Source organism: Pan troglodytes, chromosome 16 (genome assembly GCF_028858775.2).
Source record: "Pan troglodytes isolate AG18354 chromosome 16, NHGRI_mPanTro3-v2.0_pri, whole genome shotgun sequence".
In the NCBI taxonomy this organism is placed as follows: Eukaryota; Metazoa; Chordata; class Mammalia; order Primates; family Hominidae; genus Pan; species Pan troglodytes.
In genome coordinates this window covers 6,495,520-6,508,111 of record NC_072414.2, presented here as the reverse complement: position 1 = coordinate 6,508,111, position 12,592 = coordinate 6,495,520, and the positions used below count along the sequence as shown (strand labels likewise).

General features: G+C 43.7%; 1 protein-coding gene across 3 annotated transcripts in view; it reads left to right on the top strand.

The window, feature by feature from the left end:
• Window positions 1-12,592, top strand: part of ENTREP2 (endosomal transmembrane epsin interactor 2) — a 567,326-nt gene that overhangs the window by 44,339 nt on the left and 510,395 nt on the right.

The window sequence follows — 12,592 nt, the reverse complement described above, 5'->3', positions numbered from 1 at the left end:
GAAAATTTGTGAAGCTGAAAAGGCGCCAGAAGAAATAATGGCTGAAAATTCCCCAACTTTGGTGAAAGGCATAAACTTAGATTCAAAAAGCTAAGTGAATCTCAAACAGAATAAAACCAAAAGAATCCACATCAAGATACATTATAATAAAACTTCTGAAAACTGAAGACAAAAATCCCCAAAAAACACAATTGAAAGCAGCTAGAAAGAAACGATGAATTAGTTACAGGGGAACAATGATTTGAATGACAGAGTATTCATCATCTGAAACCATGGAGACCAGGAGGAAGTAGCCCAGCATTTTTCAAGGGCTGAAAAATAAAGAATTATAAACCCTATGTCCTAAAACTAGTGAAAGTACCATTTATTTCTGAAGGATAAAGACATTCGCAGACAAAGGAATAGAATTGTTGCCATCAGATTTACTCTTTTTAAAATTTTTGTTTATTTATTTTAATTTTTGAGACAGGGTCTCATTGTGTCACCCGGGCCGGAGTGCGGTGGCATGCTCTCGGCTCACTGCACCCTCCGCCTCCTGGGTTCAAGCATTCTGCTGCCTCAGCCTCCCGAGTAGCTGGGATTACAGGTGTGCACTACCGTGCCCCGCTAATTTTTGTATTTTTAGTAGAGATGGGGTTTCACCATGTTGGCCAGGCTGGTCTCGAATTCCTGGCCCCAAGTGATCCACCTGCTTTGGCCTCCTAAAGTGCTGGGATTACAGGCATGAGCCACCATGCCCAGCCAAATCTACTCTTAAAGAACAGCTAAAGAAACAAAATGCAAATGATAGCAGATGGAGATGACAGAAAGAGGAAAGGAAATACAGAATGAAAGAAAAAAACAATAGAGTAAGTAAAAAGGGCAAACGTAATAGACTATCCTTCTCCTTATGCAATTATATTTGATGGTTAAAACAAACATTATAATGCCATCTGGTATGGTACTCAATGTATATAGAAGTACTTAAAACGATATTTAAAAATTGGAGAGGGCAAAGGGAAATAAAGGGAAGTAAAGTTTCTACACTTGACTATGGTAAATGTCAATACTAGTAGACTGCGATATGCTTCATATATTTTTGTATACCTAGAGCAAACACTAAGAAAATTATTCAAATGAATAAAAAACATTGTGAACAAATCAAAATGAAATTCTAAATAACATTCAGGTAATCCACAAGAAATCAAGAAAAGGTACACAAAGGAACAAGAACTGGAGACAACACACAGAAGATCAATAATAAAATGGTAGACTTGAGCCCTAATTGATTAATAATTATTTTTAATATAAATGATCTCTGTAAAATATAATTAGTGACGAACTGAAAAACAGAGATTGGAAGAATGGATTAAAAAATGACCCATCTATGTGATGCACATAAGAAACTCACTATAATGACATAAGTAGATTGAATATAAAAGGATGGAAAAGATATGCCATGCCAACTGGAGTGGCTTCATAACAGATATAGTAGACTTCCAAGAGAAAATTACCAGGGACATTACATAATGATAAAAAGATGCAACCTGGCCGGGCACAGTGGATTACACATCTAATCCCAGCACTCTGGGAGGCCGAGGCGGGTAGAGCACTTGAGGTCAGGAGTTCAAGACCAGCCTGGCCAACACGGTGAAACGCTGTCTCTACTAAAATTACAAAAATTAGCCGGGTGTGTTGGCGCCCACTTGTAATCCCAGCTACTTGGGAGGCTGAGGCAGGAGAATCACTCAAACCCAGGACGTAGAGGTTGCAGTGAGTCAAGATGGTGCCACTGCACTCCAGCCTGGATGACAGAGTGAGGATCTGTCTTAAATAAATAAATAGAGATGCAACCGTCCAAAAACACACAGTGATCTTAAATGTGCATGTACCAAACACCAAAGGACAGAACATCAAAATGCATGAAGTAAAAACAGAACTGAAAAAAGAACTAGACGAATCCCCAATTATGGTTGGGTACTTGAATTCCCCTCTGTCAGCAATTGATAGAAATATTAGATAGAAAATCAGCAAAGATACAGATGAACTAAACATCACCATCAATCAACATGATCTAATGGACATCGATAGAATATTCTAAGTGACAACAGCATAGTATACCTTCTTTTCAAGCACCGTGGAACATTTAAGATAGATGAAAACCTGGATCATAAAAAACAAACCTTCACAAATGTAAAGAGAGTAAGATCACATAGAATAATTTCCTGAATATATAAAGAACTCCTACAACTCAACAACAATAGTAACAAACCACAAGCAACTCAATTTAAAAATGGGCAAAGGACATGAATAGACATTTCTCCAAAGGAGCTGTACAAATGGCCAATAAACACATCAAAGATGTTAAACCTTATTACTAGAGAAATGCAGATCAAAATGTAATATTACTTCATACCCATTAGGATGACTTATTATCCTCCCAAATTGAAAATGACAAGTGTTGGTGAGGATGTGAAGAAATTTAACCCTTGTGCACTGCTGGTAGGAATGTAAAATGATGCAGTCACTGTGGAAAACAGTTTGAGTTGTGCAAAAAGTTAAACATAGAATTACCTTACAATCCAGTCATCTAACTTCTGGGTATATACTTACACTGAATGGAAAGCAGAAATAGATAGGTAGTTGTTCATTGCTGTTCACAGCAGCATTATTCACAATAGGTGAAAAGAACCCAAGAGCCCACCAATGGATGGATGAATAAATGAAATATGGCACATACATACGATGAACTGAATTATTATCCAGTCTTAAAAAGGAAGGAAATTCTGACATATGCTACCACATGTGATGAACCTTGAAAACATGTGCAAAGTGAAATAAGCCAGACTCAAAAAGGCAAAGTGTATTATTTCACTTGTATGAAGCACCTAGGACTGGCAAATGTATAGACAGACAGTAGAATAGATGTTACCAGGAACTAGCAAAACGGGGAATAAGGACTTACCATTTAATGGATAGAGTTTCAGTTTGGGATAATGAAAAAAATTCTGGAGATGGATACTGGTAATGGTAACATGACTTTTTTTTTTTTTTTTTTTTTAAGATGGAGTCTTGCTCTGTCACCAGGCTGGAGTGCAGTGGTGAGATCTTGGCTCACTGCAACCTCCACCTCTCAGGTTCAAGCAATTCTCCTGCCTCAGCCTCCCGAGTAGCTGGGACTACAGGCGTGCACCACCATGGCTGGCTAATTTTTGTATTTTTAGTAGAGACGAAGTTTCACCATGTTGCCCAGGATGGTCTTGATGTCTTGACCTCATGATCCACCCACCTCGGCCTCCCAAAGTGCTGGGATTACAGGCGTGAGCCACCACGCCTGGCCTAACATGACATTTTGAATGCACTAATACCACTGAATTGTATACTTTAAAATGGCTTAAAAAGTCAGTTAAAAAAATAAAAGTACACATAGCTGCATGAAAACGAAAACACATCACATCGAAATTTGTGACATGCAGCTAAAGCACTGCACAGAGGGAAATTTACAGCACCAAATGCTTATATTAGGAAAGAAGAAAGATCCTAAGGTCAAAAATTAAGCACCCACCCCAGGAAACCAGGAAAAGAAGGAAAAAATAACAAAGAGAAGAGCAGAAATCAAAGAAAAAGCTGGCTCTTTGAAAATATCAGTAAAAATGACAAAATTATCTCAAGACTGGCAACAATAAAGACAGTTTATTTTTATTTGTTTTTTTTATTGTATTTATCATTTTATGATAAAAACCCTCAGCAAACTAGGTATGAAGGGGAACCTCCTAAACTTGAGTAAGATCATCTACAGAAAAACCTACAGTTGACATCATCTCAATGGTGAAAGCTCACGTTTTTCTTGTAAGATATGGAACAAGATAAGGATGTGTCCTGTCAAGTTTTCAGTCAGTAAAATAAGGCAAGAAAAGAAAATAAAAAGCATACAGCTCAAAAAGGAAGAAATAAAACTGTCCATATTTTCAGATGACCTGATTAGGTAAAAAATGCTAAGTAAGATACTGTATTAGTCTGTTCTCCTGCTGCTAATAAAGACATACTCAAGATTGGGTAATTTATAATGGAAAGAGGTTTAATGAACTCACAGTTCCACATGGCTGGGAGGCCTCGCAATTGTGGCAGAAGGCAAATGAGGAGCAAAGTCACATCCTACATGGAGGCAGGCAAGAGAGCTTGTGCAGGGGAGCTCCTATTTATAAAACCATCAAATCTCATGAGACTTATTCACTACCACAAGAACAGTATGGGGGAAACCGCCCCCATAATTCAATTGTCTCCACTTGGCCCTGCCTTTGACATGTCGGGATTATTACAGTTCAGGGTGAGATTTGGGTGGGGACACAGCCAAACCCTGTCAGAAATCTAGGAAAACTCCTAGAGCTAAGTGAGTATAGCAAAGTTTCAAGATACAAGATCAACACAGAAAAATCAATTGTATTTTTATGTACTAGCAACAACATGAAGAAACCATTCTAAGTTTGGGAGGCCGAGGTGGGTTGATCATATAGGTCACGAGTTCGAGACCAGCCTGGCCAACATGGCGAAACCCTGTCTCTACTAAAATACAAAAAAATTAGCCAAGTGTGGTGGCACATGCCTGTAATTCCAGCTACTTAGGAGGCTGAGGCAGGAGAATCACTTGAACGAGGGAGGCGGAGGTTGCAGTGAGTGGAGATCATGCCACTGCACTCCAGCCTGGGCACAGAGCAAAAAATAAAAAAGAAAAGAAAAAAATTGTTTTTTAAATAGCTAAAATATAAAAATAGGCATAACATGAAATCTTGGCAAGGATGTTGAGAAACTGGAATTCTCACACATAGCTAGTGGAAGTGTGAAAATGGTATAACCACTCTGGAAAATAAGTTTCTTTAAAAACTAGGCATGTACAACCAGGTGTGGAGGCTCATGCCTGTAATCCCAGCACTTTGGGAGGCTGAGGTGGGTGGATCACTTGAGGTCAGAGTTCAAGACCAGCCTGGCCGACATGGTGAAACCCTGTCTCCACTAAAAATACAAAAATTAGCCGGGTATGGTGGCAAGTACATGTAGTCTCAGCTACTCGGGAGGCTGAGGCAGGAGAACTACTTGAGCCTGGGAGGCGGAGGTTGCAGTGAGCCGAGATGGTGCCACTGCACTCCAGCCTGAGTGACAGAGCCAGACTTCATCTCAAAAAGAGAACAACAAACTAGGCATGTACTAACAATACAACCCAGTAGTGAAATGGAAAGTTATATTCACACACAAACTTGTACACCCACAGCGATTTTATTCATAATAACCAAACAGTGGAAACAACCCAAATGTCCTTCAAAGGGTGAAGAGTTGAACAAACTCTGGTTCATCCATAAAAGAAAATACTACTCAGCAATGAAAACTATTGATGCATGCAGTAGCTTGGATGGATCTTAAGGGCATTCATTTTACTTAGTAAAAACAGCCAATTTGAAATGGTTTTTTTAAAAAAATATGGTACAAGTTCATTTCAAAACATCCTCAAAATGACAAAACTATAGAGATAGAGAACAGGTTAGTGGTTGCTGATAGGGACGGGGGTGGGTGGATGGGTGAGCCTGGATAGGATGGGTATGAGATAGTTCCCCAGAGATGATAGAATGGTTCCGTATCCTGATCCTGACATTACATAAATCTACACATAGGGTAAAATTGCATAAAACTGTACACACACACACACAAATTAATGCAGGGTAAAAATAAGTGAAAACTGAGTAAGGTTGCAGTGTAATGTAGCAGTGTTAATTTCTTGGTCCTTGGCTCTCGTGTTGCAATAGAGTTATAAAAGATGTCACCACTGGAGGAAGTAAGGTGAGGGAGGGCTCAACAAACTCTATTTCTTATTTTTACAAGTCCCTGTGAGTCTACAATTATTTTGAAATAAACAGTTTTGTAAAAGCCAGCACTGATGCTGGTTCTTCTCCTTTAATATAGAATTTCTTAAATTCTGTAGTTAGAGCTCATGCAGTTCTCCAAAATAACATCACTGAACTACAGCTAAATCATGTGCTGTACTGGTTGGAGACAGAGTGGCATTTACATAAATCCAACATTTGTAGAGAGACATAACCCTGATCAGATGGAGACATATTGCTTTAAACATAGCACAGGATCAAGAAAATGCATCCTTACACTACTCACACATTCGGTTAAGGGCCAGAAAACCGAGCTAGATGAACATTTTCTAGAAACTATATTGTACGTATGTGTGTGTGTGTGTGTGTTTGCGTGCGTGCACGCGCGCGCGTTATTGGGAGACAGAAGGAAAGATAAATCATTTTGATTTTCTGGTATCGCAAAGTTAGAAAAGGTTGAAGTTAAATTTGGTCATAAGAAATGAGAGAATGGATATTGTGTGAATCGTAGAATAACTATCATAGGATATAGACTAAGAAGACACAGAGTGCACGAAAACGTGGATAAACCAAGTCGAAAGTACCAGTGGGCAAAGGGAACTTATATCCTGGATATTTCATGGTTACAATTACCTTTATAACTAGAGGCCAAAAGAAGGGACTGGAAGCCTGGTGCGGTGGTTCATGCCTATAATCCCAGCACTTTGGGAGGCTGAGGCGGGTGGATCACCTGAGGTCAGGAGTTCGAGACCAGCCTGACCAACATGATGAAACCGTCTCTACTAAAAATACAAAACTTAGCTGGGCATAGTGGTGGGCGCCTGTAATCCCAGCTACTTGGGAGGCTGAGGCAGGAGAATCACTTGAACCCAGGAGGAGGGAGAGGGTGAGTTGAGGGTCTGCTGGAGATACCTTACCCTCTCTCCTTCCTGTCCCTGCAGGCTCATGCATGTGCCCCAACCCAGTAGTGATTTTTTTTCCCCTATTATCTGATTGCCTCCTTTTAGCACCTTCTTGATTTAAAAACAAAACCAGTGTGACACCTTCTGACACTGTGGTGTCCTCAACATCCTATCTGAACTGGAGCTTTCATTAGTTCTGTATTGTTCTGATGGCGTTGACATTTCTGCCACCAGAGCCCAAGCTGCATGTAGTAAAGTCTTCAGCCTCTAGACCCAGATTGCCTGGGTTCAAACCTCATTTTTCACGTTTACTTGCTGCATGACCTTGAGCAAAACCTAACTCTGTGTCTAAACCCCAGTTCCCCTGCTGGAAAATGGTGCTAACTACAGTGTTAATGTCCTCAGCTTTGTGAGGATGAAGCTGAGTAAATTACAATTAGCTATGGTAACATCTGAAACTTTGGCTGCCTGTAGCTTGGGCACCATGGCCTTGGAAACCTGAACTTGAGCCCACTCAGGACATGGGGGTGCCAAGCTTTTCCTCGCTCAGAGGCTGGCTCTGCAAGACCATGTGTGTGTTTCAGCGTTGAGAAACATTGTCAGGGGAAGACGGCCCCAGGAGCTACCGAAAAACATTGATGCACTCTTTTTATTGTGTTTCAGAAAGGAATTCTTCATTCTTCACCTTCTCCCATAACTCTTTGTCCAAAGATAATTTAACAAAGTATAAAGGAGCATTATAGCTTTTGCTGTAAAATTTAACTGCTACACTAGGAACTCAAACATCATCGTAAAACCACTGATGATGATGTTTGGGGTGGAAGTGTTCGCAGATGGTCACCCAGCTTCCCAAAGGAAGTTCTCAGCTTCAGAGTTCAGGGGCATTGCATATCACTATGACAAGCCTCAGCCTCACACCGCTCTCTGCCATCTGGAAGGACTCGTTCATCTCCACGGCCACCTCGCCAGCCTCTGGTGCTGACTTGGCAGAACTAATGAGAACAGTGAATGCCTGGCTACACAATTAGGACAAAATAAAACACATGCCGGGGTTTAAGTAAACCTCCATTTTCCTTTTCACAGAAGCAAACCTTGAAACAATTGGAGAGGAGAGGCTTGAGGTCAGGGCAGCCCCTCTCACCTGCTCCAGTTGACCAAAGAGGACCAACAGGTCTCGGCTGTTGGAGTTTATTCTCAATAACACCTTCTCCTTGGTAGTTTCAACATTTCTCCTTAGGTTTTTTATAAAAGTTATGGTGAAAAACACATATAATAAAATTTACCATTTTGGCTGGGCGTGGTGGCTCACGCCTGTAATCTTAGCACTTTGGGAGGCCGAGGCCAGCAGGTCACTTGAGGTCAGGAGTTCAAAACCAGCCTGGTCAACATGGTGAAACCCTGTCTCTACTAAAAATACAAAAAAATTAGCCGGGCGTGGTCATGGGCACCTGTAATCCCAGCTACTTGGGAGGCTGAAGCAGGAGAATTGCTTGAACCTGGGAGGCAGAGGTTGCAGTGAGCCGAGATCATGCCATTGCCCCCAGCCTGGGCAACAAAGCTAGACTCCATCTCAAAATAAAATAAACCATTTTAACCATTTTAAGTGTACAGTTTAGTAGTGTTAAATACATTCACAGTGTTGTGCAGCCATCCCCATCATCTATCTCCAGGACTCTTTTCATCTTGCAAAACTGAAACTGTGTCCCCATCCCCTCCCCACTGCATGGCCCCTGGCAACCACCATGTTACTTTCTGTCTTTGTGAATTTGATGAGTCTAGGCACCTCATATAAGTGGAATAACGCGGTATTTGTTCTTTTGTGATTAGCTCATTTCACTTAGTAGAAATGTTGTCCTCAATACTATTCCATTGTATGAATCCACCACATTTTGTTTATGTACTTGTCTGTGGATGGACACTTGGCTTGCTTCCACTTTTTGGTTAATGTGAATGATAGTGCTTCGAACGCAGTGTACAAATATCACTTCAAGACCCTGCTTTCTTTGGCATGTATACTCAACAGTGGAATTTTTGGATCATATGGTAATTCTATTTTTAAGTTTTTGAGGAACTGCCATCCTGTTTTACATAGTGGCTGCACTATTTTACATTCCTACCAACAGTGCACAAGGGTTCCGATTTTTCCACATCTTCACCAATACTTATTTTCTGGGTTTTTTTTTTTTTTTTTTTTTTTTTTTTTGATAGTGGCCATCCTAATGGTGCGAGCTGCCCCCTTACTTTTTTTTTTTTTTTTTTTTTTTTTTTTGAGACAGAGTCCCACTCTGTCACCCAGGCTGGAGTGCAGTGGCACGATCTCGGCTCACTGCAAGCTCCGCCTCCTGGGTTCACGCCATTCTCCTGCCTCAGCCTCCCGAGTAGCTGGGACTACAGGCGCCCGCCACCACGCCTGGCTAATATTTTTGTATTTTTAGTAGAGACAGGTTTCACCATGTTAGCCAGGATGGTCTCGATCTCCTGACCTCATGATCCACCTGTCTCGGCCTCCCATAGTGCTGGGATTACAGGCGTGAGCCACTGTGCCCCGCCTATTTTTTGTATTTTTAGTAGAGACGGGGTTTCACCGTGTTAGCCAGGATGGTCTTGATCTCCTGACTTTGTGATCCGCCCGCCTCGGCCTCCCAAAGTGCTGGGATTACAGGCATGAGCCACTGCACCTGGCTGCCCCCTTACATTTTAAGCAGGAGCAACTACTGCCAGCGCCATTTCTCAAATGCAGTAATGGTGGTGCCAAAGGCAAGACCTGGGAGAGCAGCACGATGAGACCCTGAGAGTCCACCCGGCTCCTCCCACATGCCTGGGATAATCGATACTGTCTGCTTCCAGAGGTCAGGCTGCATCTTTTGCATGTCTTTATTCTCAGCTTCTAACAAGAAACATCCAATAAATGAACTGATCAAATGAGAGGGATTTGTTCTTCCTTTCTCTCCATTTCCTGCCCTTTTCCCCACCTCTCAGTAAGATGAACCCTCTGTCTGCCCAAGCAAAGCCTCTGGGACAGGGGACAGTGGCTCAGAAACAGCCAGGCAGTTTCCATGAACTCCTTCTTCCCACTTATTTCTTTGGCCTCATCAGTCAGTGTGGAAAAGAGCCTAGCAAAACCATTATTTTTCCTTTTCATTTATTTATTTTAGAGACATGGTCTCACTCTGTCGCCCAGGCTGGAGCGCAGTGGTGTGATCATAGTTCATTGGAGCCTGGAACTCCTGAGCTCAAATGATCCTCCTGCCTCAGCCTCCCAAGTAGCTGGGACTACAGGTGTGAGCCACTGCACCTGGCCCAGACCCATTCTTGAGATTTGCAAGGTGGAGGGGAAAACAGCAGCCACCTTGCTCAGAATGTCAGTGCAGGCACCGCAAGCTTCACAGCCCAGGTGCACTGTCCCTGACCTGCCGGCCCACCTCCTGGGCATGGGAGAGCAACCCGGCCTGCAGCAACCACCTCCCCCCAGTTTCTCCCAATTCCCTGTCTGCTGGGCCAGGTAGTTCATGCTCAGCTCCATGGCAAAGGCACCAGCTTCTCCTGCAATTCACCTGACAGGTGCTTCCCAGAGGTAGGGAGAAGCCCAGGAGGGCTCCAAACTCATTCTCCAGGGTGAGCTTGTCCTTTTCCTCACTTTATGTCATCTGTCCTTCCTCACAGCTGACCAGGCACAGAAGCCAAAAACGTACATAAACTCCAACCAGTTCCCACATTTGCATGAGATCAAATTCCTATAATAAACCCCCACATTCTATATCATTCCATTGGTTCTGCTTCTGAGGCTTCACAGACACAGAACCACTCGCTGGGACTGAGATGCGGGAAAGCTGGGATGGATTCTCCAGTTAGAGTCTGAAGGTGAGATTCAGGGAGCAAACTGTGAGTCATGGGAGGACAGGGCTCACAGAGGCCATGAGAGATGGCCCAGAAACCAGAAAAGCCACCTGAGGCAGAGACAGGAGAACCTCCGGGCACGTGGCCAGGAGTGGGAGGATGAGCCTGGTGATGAGGTCAGGGGACAGCCAGGAGGGTGGGTGTCAGGAAATCCGTAGCCTCTACCCTGCACTTGCATGGGACAAGCGAGTGAAGCTCCAAGAGCACCGACCTCTTCTTTCCTGAGCAGTCAGAGTTCCATTTGTCCGCTACTGCAATGAGACAGGTGACACTTTGTCCTTCACAGGCACTTTTCAGTACTGTGTCTGTCCCTCTAGAGGCACTGGATAAGCGTGTAGGCACTGGAGTTGATAGGCCTGGGTTTGTGTGTGTCCCAGCTACACCATGACCAGCCATGGGATATTTAGTGAGTTATTTAACCCTCAGTGTTTCAGTTTCCCCATCTGTAAGTAAGGATGTCTATCTCATGAGGTTGTTGTGACTTATTTATTTATTTATTTATTTTTGAGATGGAGTCTCGCTCTGTCACCCAGGCTGGGAGTGCAGTGACACAACCTAGGCTCACTGCAACCTCCACCTCCTGGGTTCAAGCAATTTTCCTGCCTCAGCCTCCCAAGTAGCTGGGATTACAGGCGCCAGCGACCACACCTGGCTAATTTTTTGTATTTTTTTTTTTTTTTTTTTGAGACAGAGTCTCGCTCTGTCGCCCAGGCTGGAGTGCAGTGGCGCGATCTCGGCTCACTGCAAGCTCCGCCTCCCGGGTTCACGCCATTCTCCTGCCTCAGCCTCCCGAGTAGCTGGGACTACAGGCGCCTGCCACCACGCCCGGTTAATTTTTTTTTTTTTTGTATTTTTAGTAGAGACGGGGTTTCACTGTGTTAGCCAGGATGGTCTCGATCTCCTGACTTCGTGATCCGCCCGCCTCGGCCTCCCAAAGTGCTGGGATTACAGGCGTGAGCCACCGCGCCCAGCCATGCATGCAAAACAGCTAGCACATGCCCGACACACAGAGAGTACTCAGAAAGGGTGATTTCGCTTCAAAACTCAAATGGGCCCCTGCCGGGTGGCTCTGCACTGGGAGTGTGGGCCTTCTCCACTCCAGCTGCAGCCAGGGGAATCTTCTAGCTCTTGTCTGCTCAGGCTCTGTCTCCTGCATGTAACTTTCTTCCTTTGGTTTCTCCAGGGGTTGTCTTAGCGTCTTCTGTGCTTTCTCACCAAGGGTGTTTTGGCCCTTTCTTGAGAGCCAGGCTGAGTCACCCTCCTCTGTGTCTCTCCTAAGTCTGTGGGTGCTGCCACCCTGGGGTGGGAGGGCCATGTGACCAGATCAGTCTCCTTCTTCAGGGCACACTGCTGGCAGCCGCCACCCATCAGGGCAGCCTCTGGGGACCTGTTTTCTAGATTGCATTTCAGAGAAGAATGATATTGATCATCATTATCAGAGAACATATGCTTATCTTACCTAGGACATGTCTGTAGTTTTTGTAAGAACATAGCAACAAAGGTTTTCGCATTGATTTCTGTGTTTCTCTGTTCTATTACTGGCTGGCAACCTGCTGAGAACTTCAGATTCACAAGAGGCTCACGGGAGGGAAAGCAGATTTAGGACCCTTCAAAGTGCGTTTCCTGGATCATCTGTGAAAACAATTTTTTTTTTTTTTTGAGACAGAGTCTCACACTGTCGCCTGAACTGGAGTGCAATGGCGTTATCTCAGCTCACTGCAACCTCCGCCTCCCGGGTTCAATCGATTCTCCTGTTTTAGCCTCCCAAGTAGCTGGGATTACAGGGGTCTGCCACCACGCCCAACTAATTTTTTGTATTTTTAGTAGAGACGGGGTTTCACTATGTTGGTCAGGCTAGTCTCGAACTCCTGACCTTGTGATCTGCCCAACTTGGCCTCCCAAAGTGCTGGAATTACAGGCGTGAGCCACCACACCCAGCCT